At 40.9% G+C, this 13,990-nt stretch overlaps 1 protein-coding gene across 5 annotated transcripts in view; it reads right to left on the bottom strand.

The window, feature by feature from the left end:
- Tpst (tyrosylprotein sulfotransferase) overlaps positions 1–13,990 on the bottom strand; it is a 75,546-nt gene that overhangs the window by 56,328 nt on the left and 5,228 nt on the right. For 3 of the 5 annotated variants that reach the window (XM_071787528.1, XM_071787529.1, XM_071787530.1), the window contains exon 2: positions 1,292–1,391. The exons of the other annotated variants lie outside the window; for them this stretch is intronic. The gene's annotated coding sequence lies outside the window, so the exon portion shown is untranslated. The remainder of the gene's footprint in view (positions 1–1,291; positions 1,392–13,990) is intronic. 5 annotated transcript variants of the gene reach the window in all.

Here is a 13,990-nt window from a genome sequence, read left to right as displayed (position 1 = left end):
GAAGACGATGAAAATTACATCGGACTTACGCACAGAAAGAAAAGGTATTTACTCGGATGAACGAAACGCAACCATCTCCCTCGCAACCAGCTTAAATATAAATATCGCACACCTCGATCAAATTACATGTATACCTAACAGTAAATTCTATCTCTTGATGCACCTGCAGCGATAATTATTACCGTTGGATATTACACAGAAATATTTCGAAACTGTTCCGTAACATGCTGTCGGCTATCTATGATTAATATTCAAACGTTACATCGTAATTAAAGAAATAAAATAAAAAATATGGATGATTCAAGATATATTAAAAAAAAAACCTTTTGTATTTTATTTAAGTTACTGTTGCGTACACTGCGAGAAAAAAATGTTCTGGATTTTAGTAAAAATTAGTTTGCATACAACTGTGACTCTATTTACTCAAATAAAGAAAATTTTCCTTTTTATTAGTATATTTGTATTCACTAGGAAAAAAATATACTAATAAAAAGGAAAATTTTCTTTGTTTTAATAAATGGAGTCACAGTTGTATGCAAGCTAATATTTACTAAAATCCAGAACATTTTTTTCTTAGTGTATAAGTACGTAACAAAAGTACAGTATGGAGCTGTATTAACTGCATAATTTGTCCGATCGAATTTGTACTTGTTTTGTCTTGTCATCGTTAATCGAGAAGCTAGTTCGCTTCGTTCTGCTTTTCTTTTTTCGACATAATCTCACCGTTGGGAATGCGAACTATCGACGGACGAAATTTCATAGGATTTTAATTACGGGCGAAAAAATCGATTTCTAATTCCCGCTTCGGTGGTGCGCTATACAGAACAATTCCCGCAGGTTTGCGAAATGAGAAGAGTAAAAAGGGAATTTTCCCCGCTGTAACCGACCGATTTCACCCTTAAGTGGAATGTTTTAAAATTTCTCACCGACGACGAGACGAAGGGAAAAAGCGTAGTTCGGCAAGAAGGGAAAAAAAAGACAAGCCATGCACGAATTCGTGTGAGTATGTGCGCTTTTTTTACGCCCTTTTTTGTCGCGGCGGAAAAAAACGCCGCGCCGCGGCGCCGTAACGCTCTGACGATGTCATTTTTTCCGGCAAACCAGCGGCGATTCTCTGGCCGCGCGTTTCACATGAAATATTTTCAAATAAAAAGAGTGCAATTAAAAAATGACGCGCGCACACGGACGATATTTGATAGCATTACAAACGCGTGACATCGCGAAATTATCGCGCGGAATTGTTGTGGGAATACAGAACGCAAAATTTCATAACCACAATTGTGAAACTCACCCTCGAGATCCCTCGTTGGACGCACGGCTTCCACAGGGTCGTTTAATCTTAGGACAGGATATGCCTCACCACGGGTGATCAACGACGCTTTAATAGTCACCTGTGATACAACAAATACAACTCTCATTCTCGGCTCCCGAGACCATTTCTCATTTGTATTGTATTAATCATATATAATATACGGTGGAATATTTTCCATTAGGAAAAAAAATTGTCGTATTTTAATATCGATATCGCTTTTGTATTAATATCTAGAATATTTATCTGTTTATTGATTTTCACTTATTTCTTGTCGTATTAAAAAAAGAATAAGTAAGTGATGTCAATCAACCGAATTGTTAGCATCTTTTTAAAATATTTATTTTTACACGTTTATAAAAATACTTTTGCACTAAGTGTGTGCTAATAAAAATAATTTCTTCTGCAATGTTTAATTCACTTTTGGCTACTCATTAGAAAATAACAGCTATTTAATTTCAGCACTTCCCGATTGTTTATACCCTGCATATTGCCGGACGAATGTTGATTTCCTTATTGCCGGCCGTTCAGTCAGGTCTTTCGACAATACGTAAATTAATCGACAAATTAGCGATACCACTCTCGGTTACTGCGAGAGACGCGATAGGGCTCCGGGTTATGCGACGGCCATACGACAGTAATGGCGCTCGCAGCTGACGACGTTAATAGAAGGATTTCGGGGGTGAGCTTCCTCCCTCCGCTCGCCGGACTAATTAACCTCGTTATATCGCCGGTCCGACCAACAGGACGCTACTCCTGTTTCCGATGTAACGATCGTCGTACCTCTGTACGATCCGACCCGACGCGAGACATCTCGCCGTCGAGAGAGTTTAATTAATCTAATGACGGTCTCCGTAACATCCTTGAGTGACCGATGTAACCCGATGTGACGTAAATACACGAGGATATACCGGGTGCCCCCAGTCCGTTTTTTGAATCAATTTTTTATTAACAAAAGTATCGAAGTAAAGTCATTATTCATAAAATTAAAGAACAAAAAATTCCGATAAACAACGTTCTCATTTGGTACTGACGCTGAACGGAAATTGTTTCCAGACCGCTCGAAAAATCCGTCATTCAAAAATAATGTAGCATCAGAACTGAACCACGCATTATTTACCGTCACTAATTATAACCTTAAAATTTTAAAGTATATATTTTTATGTAAGAGTTAGTATTGTAAACGTGTTCGTTGAACTCTAAATAGACAAAAAATATCGAGGCATTGAAATGCGAATAGTATTTCTCTAAAAGTTCAGCCTGGGGAGACCAGATGTTACATAGGTCGATGGTAACTTTAGTTTTAGCAACTGTCGCGCATTTGTTACTGTTCCATCACACTGAGTGTCACAACTGACGATCGATGGGTTCAATCGAAATACGAAAGGCCACAACTCGCGATTCGCGACAAACACGACGACCACCGTCACAAATCGAATTTAGCATTCGAGGCAACGTTTCGAAAATCCGCGAAAAGTCACAATTTTATTTCCGCCGGACGAAGCGAGATTCATGTTTCAAACTATCCAATCTATCATTTTTTTTTAAATCAAAATAATCAAGTACCTAATATATCACGAGCACTGGTAAAGTACTAAAGTATACAAATATTGACACAAAAAGATGATCCTACATTAAAAAACTAAAAAACAGAAAATGTATGATAAAATTATATTGTACATAGCCGTTTTAAAGAAAAAAGGTTGGTATCAATCGATAGGCGGAAGCCTACATGGTTCAAAGTAACGAAGCCCCCTCGGTGCATTGCTCCGACGGGAGACATTAACCGGAAGTAACTCCGCCTCTATCAGATGCCTCGTCATACTGTTCATTACTTATCGATCCAACCAGCGAAATTGAATTTAGCGGGAGAGGGCGACGGGAAAAAAGATCGACGTAGTATTAGGGGGGGGGGGAAAAATGAGGGATTGGCAGGGCAGGAGGCGGGCAGGGTGAGAGGGCACGTTTCGAATCGTGCGCCAAGAGCAAAGAGCGAAGGGTGCAGGGCGGGGAGGGACCGGTCGAAATAACCGAGACGAGAATCGAGGAGAAGCGAGTCGCGCTCTCTCGTGGAATTTATCGCGTTAGTACTACGAGCAGGGCGAGCGAGCGAGCGAAGCTCTAACACTCTCGACACCGGGATTCCAATTAGCCACTTTAGCCATTTCGCGAGATCGAATTCTACCGATTCTCGTCTCGTTCCTCTCTTCAGTCTTCCCCTCGCCTCGGTCCCTTACCTCGCGAGGCATCGCGCAGATCTCGCAATAGCATTGACGATGTTGGAGTACCTCGCCTCCGAATACCCGATTATATTGAGCATTACGGGTATTAAATGCTTACTAATTCGATATCTTCGGTAATGTAGTATAATAGAATCTTCATCATTTCCATTAACCGAATGTTCTACCGTTCGAGCAAAATATTCGACGTGTGGAACATTGCTTCTTCTATCGAATTAGAATATTGCGCTTACTTTCTAAAGGTGCGCTTCCTGACTTTCAAACGTTAAACAAAAGGTTTTAAAAAATGACATAAAATTAACATAATTTCGGTTAGAACTGCACTACCAGACTTACATAATTTAGCAGACGTGAGGGGTCCATAAACGTCAGTTTTGCGCAGATCGTTCTTTTCTTCGAAATAAATAAAGTTAAGCGTCGAGAAAGCGATTGTTGCTCTCGGAACGACAAATCGAACTCGAAACGGCGAGACAATTTAAGTAATTTTATCGAATCCGTTTTCTCTTCGTGTTAGCGGCGTTAGAAAAGCGAGCTAGACCGAACTCGTTGTATTGACTCATTCCGCGAGCATAGAATTCCGGTGGACGGAATTCTCTCGACGGTGCGATTTCCGACCGTATAACCAAGTGCAATCGTTAGATGTGCGCGCGCGCGCGCACGTTCACGTAAAATAATAACCAAGAGGCGCGAGCTCCGTTTTGCACGTGTTCGCAATTCCTTTCTTCTCTTTCTTTTTTTCTTCTTCTTCGTCCAACGACTCCTTTTTCCTTCGACGGTATTTCGCTTTTACGTTCTCGTGCAATAACGAGGTGTTGCTGCTTTTCATGTTCACACTCCTCCCTCTCTCTCTTTCTCTTTCTCTCTCGGTTTTTTACTTTCTCCACAATGTTTCTTCTCCATGTCTATCGTCGACTTCCTTAACGTCGCTTTATGGAGAATGCTCACTGCTGTTTCGCGTCTTGCGTTTCGTTCAGCGAAACGAACTCGCCGTCGTCAGCGAAAAAAATTCATCTTCACCGTGACGCGAAAGAAACCAGCGACACGAAGTAATTCTTCATTGCAGAATACGTAGAACGCAGCCTGGCACATAACGTCGACGAAAGGAAGACATAACACAGACGAAATTGCGGATTCCGCGACAATATTGAATGTTTCATATATTTCAAATATCTTTTCCCACAGAATTTCGAAATTTTTATTTCGCATTCAAGTCAGGTTTTTCGAAGTATCCTGTGATTCGCACCCGGCATGCGAAATATGTTTTTACGATATTTTCTCCATCGGGCTCTGTCTATAAATAACATCGATTCGTGAACCAATCAAAATACAGAACCCTATATGGCCTATATTATTTTTTTTTTTTTCACCATTTGATGGATACAGTTTATAAAAGACAAATTACCGGCAGATTCTAATTTCCTTTTAACGAGAGACGATATGTGTACATCGTGCATCATTCGATTACGCGAAGTGTCCCGCAGTTTGGTAGTCGTGGTATTGGATGAAATTGCGGTATGCGTGTGATTGTACGTAAACTGCGTTTGTTGACAGATGTATTTAGCGCGAGGTCCGAGGTGACGAGAGGAGGAGGAGAAGAGTGTCGCACGCACATATTGTGTCGCGCGCATACCGCGTCGCCGTTCATCGTTTCATTCGGGCTCGTTAACCATCGTTAGCGCTCCCGTCCGTTTCCCTTGTCGACTAAACCAGCGCGCGGCTCGCCGCAAAAACCGCGAAACGCGCGCGACAAAACTGTCCCGAACGGAAAACCGCAGCCTTACCGGCAGCCACGGCGCGGCGGCGGTCGCGTCTTTCGTCTACGCTCGTAACGGTAATTGCGCCTGACGCTCGCACAGGTATATTCGAGAACGTCGCGCGACTCGTGCGGCCTGTCCTTCGCTCATCATTTCCTTCGCAGATGAAGGACAGAAGAGATTTCTGCGTATCAACGACAAGAGACATTCTGAAGAGAAAGGTTTATGAACTACCACATTTCTTTGAATTGTGATAAATGCAATTGTAATAATTATATAATCATAACTTTCTGTAAATTAATAATTATAATAATGCTTCCTATTTATTTTACTTAACGTTTTCTGGGAAGCGTGCGTCGCATCTTCGCGTTTATGACTCAAGGATCGACCTAGGGGTTGACGCGACGCCCGTCTGGAAGAGCGACTCTGCTCTGACTAAGTACCTCTTCGGAACACACAGCGTGTATTCGTCGACGCGACGATGCTGGTGTCGTCTCGTTTGCGGCCACGGAGACTCTCGCAATCATTGCGTCACAAATTGCCCCGCAAACGTCTCGCGGAGCGTCCCAGTAATCTCGCCGGGATACGGTCGTGTATTCACGTCTGTCGCGCCATGGGGGATCGTAAAGTACGAGTACACGCATATACACGCTCGTAGAGCCGGGCGGAGATTTAGGAAAATACACGAACTACGGAAGAGAGGATCTTGCCGAATCCCGCCTGTCGCGATTTACTCGTTAATAGTTAGCTTGCCGTACGGGTTGTTGTCCCGCTGTTAAATGGGTAATGACAGAGAACTCGGATAAATTTAGTGTCTTTAGCAGAGGTTTCGAGGAAAGACGTCGCGGTTCTGTGATCCTTGACGTTAAATATCTTCGTGGTGAGACGTCGAGTTTTAATGTCTCGCTTAAGTAAATAGCTTTAAATTAAATGGCGAGTAAAATGTCAGTGGCGTTCTTCGTCAGTATACAACTCCGCTTTAAATATGCCAGTATTTTAAATTTAAATTTAACAATCAATATTTTTTTTAGAGAATGAGGAGTCAGTTTATTTATGATAAATCCCTAAAATTTATTACAATAAGTACGTATAAGATGTGCGCAACTTGTAGAAAATTTTAGAAATACATACGAGCGATATTACTTTCTTTATAGTCCAGCAGCCACCGCCTGTTTTTTTCAGTGATTAATAACAGGCTAAATCTTCGTGAGTAGGTTCGATTCGACAAGACTCCCAAGTTCTTCCTTGTGAAAATTCTCGATAGAGGTAGCTAATGAAGTGCACAGCACAGGTGTAAAACATGTCAATTTGGTGGGGTGCCGAAATTGTCTGACTATAACAGTAAGTTTTTTATTGAAATGTTAAGATAATTGGATAATAAACTCGGAAAAAAACAATTGTCCTACAAAATGGATGGTTTGACTGGAGCGTCCTCCGCTCCGAATATGTCCAAATAACGAGATCATAAAAATTATTAATAATCAGCTGATTTTTTGTATGCAGCTTAGTAAATATTTGTATAATTAAATGGCCACATAGTCCTACAAATTTGGTGGTACGTTTTCCCAGTCCTACGCTTGGAAGTTGTCGATTCCACGGTAACTGTTATTAATGAAAAAAGTGTTGTCGAACCGAACCTACTCACGAAGATTTAGCCTGTTATTAATCACTGAAAAAAACAGGCGGTGGCTGCTGGACTATTAACTCCTCTCCGTAATTTTTGCAAATAAGCAGATACATTAAGTCTTTCGTCTTCACTTTAATCTCCTTGTCAAAACATATAATAATGTAACAATCAGTTTATATTATTAAGTTTTATGGAAACCTTACACAGATGTAGTTTCTCAACTATGTATAATCATACATTGCTTTGAATGCTGGAGAACTATACGGAGGATTGCCCCAAAGCGTTATATGGAGTCCTTCATAACACCTCCGTCGAGTTTACCGGCCCGGGTGGTGGTTCATTATGCTCCTATGCCCGACGAAAATCAGATTGGCAAGCGTCAACGGATGTCGGAGAAATCCCTTCGTCCTTTGTCTAATATTTGCCAAACAATGCGCGGGACATTCGTGGTCGGCGAGTCCCGGAAACGATCTGGCGTCGATCCAACACCACGCACGTAACAAACCTTCCTTGGAATGTATATAGCTCGAACGTCGTCCTCATTATCGTTTCAAACCGTCACCGACGAATACGAGGTCGGATATCCGGAAATTCGCTGCCCGCGTGATCCATGCGGTGAGAAAGAGAGAGATCGGCGGAAATTTCTTCGGATTCGTCGAGATTCACCACCGATATTCCGTCGAATCACGAACTTTCCGAGGGTTTTCGGGATTCTACAATCTGCCCGGAATTGATGCCTCCCGACTATTGAGGTCGTTGCATACGAAATGTCGGAGCCCGAAAGTTTCAGTTTTATGGAACGCTGAGAACGCTCGCTTATAAAGTAGATGTCTTCCGATAATCAAATATCACGTGTCACGTCAAAGCGACGCGATTCTTTTACGAAAGTGCGCTGCAGCTTCCGTGAGATGTTTTTCAAGTACGGTAAATACGCGAGAATGCGTAAATATAGAAAGTTCGTACAAAAATGTCACTTCACGATTTTAAAATGTGATATATTATAGAGGAGATAAATTCGTAAAAATTCCATTCTTACGAAGAATTGTCCATTAAATAAATTTAACATCCGATATAAGTTAAGACACATTTTCAAGTTTTGACTTTATTCAAGTTTAAAACTCCTCGATTTAATTCATTTCGAAAAATATCTTTTAGCGAAATAGCGTAGAAAAATATTTGTAACTAAAATCGCACAAAGTGTACTGTTTATTGACGCCGATCGAAAATTGTGTAAGGTGAGTCATTAGAAACAGAACGGTCGATCTCGAACACTCCCTACACGGAACGGTCTTGTCGATTGAATCATAATAGGAGACTTGCAATCCGGTCTCGCCTGGTCGAGCGCGTATAGCAAACATCAAACGAACGCAACGGATGGATATTGGAACCGCGCAGGTTAACGATCAGCGTTACATCACGCATTGACTCGAGCATTGACTCGAACATTGGCTCGATCTCGAGTTTAAGGTCAAAGACTTTATTTGCTCCTCTGTCGGTCGGTCGGTGCATAATGAATGCTATAGAGCATGGCCGAGAGAACGGCACACTGCGTTTAACAGCATAAATCACGAAAGCGTTACCTGAAACGAGATTCGCCGCACAATCCCGGTTCGATCCTTCGCTACAATTCCGAGTTTTCGCACCCTTTCCCCCCACACGAAACGTGCGATAGACGATCCTCCACTACGTCGAACAGAATCCAATTATCTCGCTTTTTGCCCATCGAATCACGGTCGTAATCCGCCGCAAGACGAGGCGAGTGGTGCCAATTTTCGTGCCGCAAAAACATCTCGCTCGTACGTCGCGGAATCACGGCGGCTAGGAACAGATAAATCTCCAACTTTTGTGAGACGCTAATTTGAACTGTTAATTGAATGGCAAATCAAATTAGAAAGCTGCGTTTTTCGATGTCTATTCGTTACAGCATTTGCAGCAACGTCCAATAAATCTATTGTCCCGCAATATTTCGAAGATCGCACTGAACGTAAATCAGGCTTTCTTTCTGAGAAAGCCAAGAAATATTACTTCAAAATACTTTCTCATAATTATTTGTTAGAGCGTATGTTACAAAAAATTGAAATTACACGTATTTTATAAACTTTTATAAGCCAAGATTTTATCCTATAGCTCTAATAAGCTTTACGCGTTTCTATCGTCAGCGTGCTTTAAATTTTTACTATGTCGCCTGCGACGACGTTTCGTTTATCGGCTTCCTCCCATTCGTTACTCTCGTGAAACATCCCGAAATCTCTCTTCTATGGCCGAGATTGAAGGCACCGTATCTCGAATAGCTGCTTTCCGGATTATCTCGCGCGCATACTAATCCTCGAATGGCGCGATGTATGGAGCCATTATTCTAGCCCGGGTGTAAGGTTGTGCCTCGAGTAAATATATCTTAAAACAAAGGGAGTTTCGCAAACACGCGACGTATACACGAAGCGCAAGTCTCGCACGCAGATTTCAGTGTGCATTCGCGGAAATCTGTACCAACGACCGTAAACACAGGTCGCCGGTAAAGTTCCGATGAAACTTTAATCAGGTCAAACGAATTTGCACGCAAAATATTCCGCCATCAGGAATATAAAGTACCTTCTATTTCTTTATAACTGTATATGGATATATACACTTTTATCCCAGATTACTTCTTCCGTTTAATAATTCACTAAAATGTCTCGAGGCGAAACGTCACTCACGATCAGACTTGATAATTCATGAAAGTACTCTTTGACAGAAATTCAAAAAAGGGATTAAAATGCGTAATAATACAATAAGAATTTAGTAGACTTTTTACTGTAATAGTACAGTAAAATATCCAATAAATTATAAAATATAAAATTCACAATTATTTATTTAATTCATAAACTTTGTAAATTAATTATAATTAATAGACACTGTATAATCTAACGCTTAGTAGTTTACTAATTTGAACTCACTCATAGGTTTCTGCACAAGAGTAATCCAGAATTAATAGCCACGTATTTCTCTCCGAAAATTAAAACTCCAAGAGACATTAATTTCTCTCGTTCTACGCGTTTCTACTTGTATAGCTTTTAAAATCACACGAGAGAAAAATGTTTATCGAAATAAATACGAACACTCGAAATATTCGTAACTCCGCCTGCATACCTCCTGTAGTGACTATTCATAGCTATGCAACTAGGTACATTTTTTCCGAGTGCCCGCACTTTGTGTACTTACGCCGCGTATATAAGCGTATAAAGGTAAAATACTTTCGCGTTGTAACGACATAAAATTCAAAAATTTTGCAACGCCGCGCTGGCGAGGCAAAATTCGCGGGACGCGCGCTAATTCGGACATTTATTTATTCTCACCGCGTGCCTCCGGAGAAGGAAAGGAGGATAAATTAGTTTTTCACAACGCGACAACGCGCGCGTAAGTTCGTAAAATGACGTCGGTTAGACAAAACAAAAATGCAGAACTAGCCTGCAAAATTTTATCTGCCTTTTGTAATCTAATGACTAATAATCTTCCATTTATCACGCCTTAATATACGTCACTCGCCTTTGGTACTTTCGCTCAGCGCCCATGTATAAAAGCGATCCTCGCTTTCCTCATTGCCCATTGATGTTTTCATTTCATTACCGCAACGGTAACGAACGAGCGCGATACTTCTACAGTTCTATCTGTAATCCGACACACTTAACGCTACAAAAAGATCGAGAAACGAAGCGAACCTGCCGCCCGCCGCCCGTCGCGTCGTCGTATCTTTCGCGTTTGCATAACATTAACGTTTAAGAGACTTCCTTTCGGGATGGAAATACGACCCGTCTGTCTCTCGCTAGAAAGAAAACTCCGCGTCTCATATTGCGCGTTGATGTTGTTACATTAACTACGTAGCGTTTTCTACAGCGCGATGCCGCGATGGCGCGGTAATGCCTGCGACGCTTTGAGAACCGCTCTGACGAGTGTCAGGTAAAATAAATTCGCATGAATAACGAGTATTTTATATTTTCCGCTAACTAAACTGACACAAGCCGATAAATTTCATGGAAATATTACGTTTCACATTTCACTTACTCTTAATTCACTTATTCCAAGTTTCTTTTCACGAAATCATATATGACATTTCATAATTAAAAAATGGAGTTTTTTTTAATTTGGAGTTGACTTCCGTTCCGCAAGAATGTCGTGGCGTTACTGACTTTTCAATTACAAAATGTTTGAAATCCTGTCTCGTTTTCCACTTTCCATCAGTCGCCGAGAGAACGTATCCTTTCGATCGTGGATCTGTCGACATAAGTATGTAAAACATTGCTAGATAGACTTGCGCGAGTTTTCACACATCATTGCTTTTATCTCGATTGCGTAGTTTACTAAGACGTTGTAAACGCAGTTGTTTTCATTAAGTTGAAAAAGTTTTTAACGTAAGATAGCTCTTGGCTTATACTCGAAATTACACAAGATGCCTCACAATCTGTCCGTCTATTCATCTTACTGAAAGCCTTTCTATTAATTCGAGACAGCAAAGGGGTAACAAATGATTCGTGAATCGACGAGTTATGAATTAAAGATTATTGAGAGTATGACTCGTCAAATAATGATCGGCTATGAATAAGCTTTTAAGTCATCGTTGATTAAAGAAGCATTACTCGCTAATCGATTCTCGAGCGACAATTTCGTTACGCAAGATAACGTCATCCTGTCGCAATGTATAAGCAACATTTCTCCTGTGACCATGAACACTTTCGAACGGAAATTAGTGGAGTGGAAACTGTGCGCTAGTGGAAACTGGTTTCGATGCGCGATTCGCGGCACGCGCGTCTTGTACACGTAATCGAATTAAGTAACCCGAATGCAGTTATATGTTATTGCATTTCGTGTCTGCTTTGTCGTTGCTTCGGATATGTCCCTAATGCGCCTTTAGTCGACGTGTCTAACTGGCAATAATAATCGCATCAGTCAAACATTAAATTGCGTATGTCAAAGAAAAAAGAAAATAACTGTGACTATTAGATTTTGAAGCTCTTTACCACTGTAAAAGCTTTATAAATCATAAAATGAGTTCTTTGAACTTGTTCCGGATGACCAAAGTTCCAATATTGCACGTGACAATAAAAAAATATCAATATTTATTTAATAAAAATACTTTAATTGCACATGATAAATTCATATTGCAATAATATATATATATATATATATATATATATATATATATATAATTGCAAATTTATATAATTGTACAAAGTACATTTTTAGATTAAGAACTTAAACCTGTTTGAGCCAACATTCAGGATCTGCGAAATATTACAATAAAAGGAATTTAAGGAAATCAAGTTTTTTAAGCAAAACATTAATAAGAGACACTTATTCTCATAATTTTTTAATACACAACAGATAAAATATCTTGGGTAATTTCAGCTTTAGTTACCAAGATGTTCCTTTCGAGTTCATGAAAAAGCTCGATATCATGTTTCTTTCATACGCGTACACTTTCAGAATAAACTAGAAAAATAGATAAGGATAAATTCGATCGAGCTGAAAACCTATAATGTAAAACAATATGTAACAAAGTAAGTAAAAAAAAAAAGACTTTTTGATGGGTTTTTCCGCCTCTCGAGTACGGAGTTATGACGTAAGCAGGAGATTTTTTCGCGGGACCCGACGGCGAGCTAAAAAATAAATACACCACGATTCCGTCGTCGCGATGAATATTTCATGACCGCCCTCCGCATGACGAGCGGTACATTTAACGCGTATGACCTATTTGACAGAGATGCGCCGTATACATCGCGACCGTTCGTTGACGACTCATTAACGAGCTTAACGACCGCCGGCATGTTCCGAAGAATTTTAGCGCGGAAAACGGGACGAAGCCTCCGTAGCGCATTATCGCGTCGAGAAATTTCGCAATCGCCCATTCTTTCATTTAAATTTCGGCCGCTTGAAAAAAATGCGGCAATAAATTAATTAAATTCGACCAAAATGAATAATACAGCATAAAGATCCCGGCGAATTTAATTAACCCCGGAGAAATTAATTAAATTCGCCGTTTAATTACAAAGCTATTTATAATGTTAACCTGGCATTTATGATTTACTCCAGTCTGTATGGAACAATACTCGTTGCTGGAAAATGAAATAATTTTTCCTCAATAGAAGTATCGAAACGGGAAATCTGGTTAGAGAGCCATCAAAAGACTGACCTATTTTCAATCCGCACAGTTCTACGCCAGACGAGACCAAACTCTGAAGTTTTTTTTTTACATACAATTTACTTTTTTCCAACTTTTTCCATTTAGTAGTACGGAGTGTTCCTAAAGAGTACGCGGTCAAGTTTTACGCGATGCAAATATTACTCATTACTGATAAAAGATATCATACAGACATAAATAAATGTTCGTTGTGCACGTGCCACGAATTTTCGAAGGATCATGGATCTCTACGCTCCAAAGAGAATTAGAAGAGATTGAAAGAGAGAGAAAGAGAGAGAGAGGACGGAGAAGAACAATGCGGTGCACCTGCCGTCGGAATAACACTGGGAAACCATCCGTCCTTCGAGTATCGTGTAACACGCTCGCATCAAGGCAGTCTCCATCTTATTTAGGCTTAGCGTTGCACAAGCCTTGAAGTTCGTAACCCTCTTTTCAAATCACACCCTGTATACCCGAGCCGACCTCGCGACTGGCGTATACGGGAGGTCATTTACCTCGTAAATTACGAGATACCGAGATTGCGCCCCGCGTGATTTACGTCATGTGCGTAAGGCAGGCACAGCGAGTTTAACTATCGGAAACAGAACTACCGTGAATGATCGCCGGCGAATACGCGACGCGCAGAATTCGGCGTTACAAAGCGGCCGGGCCGGGCCGGGCGGTTTGCGTCGGGCCGGGGCTGCGCGTCCACGATCTCTTTGCCACAAATTCGCGTTTCGCAAATCGTTTTAACGGTGGTTCGATCGATCTCTAATCGAGAGATTATCCGCGCGGAAACCGCGCTCGCCGCCGACCGACCGACCGACCGATGACGGTATCATTTTCATTGAAGCAAAGCTCGTTAAATTGATCGGATCATTTGGTGAACAAAATTTCGGTAGCGAGAAA

Source organism: Temnothorax longispinosus, chromosome 9 (assembly GCF_030848805.1).
Source record: "Temnothorax longispinosus isolate EJ_2023e chromosome 9, Tlon_JGU_v1, whole genome shotgun sequence".
In the NCBI taxonomy this organism is placed as follows: domain Eukaryota; kingdom Metazoa; phylum Arthropoda; class Insecta; order Hymenoptera; family Formicidae; genus Temnothorax; species Temnothorax longispinosus.
Note: the sequence above shows the minus strand (reverse complement) of the source record. Positions and strands in the feature narration are given on the sequence as shown.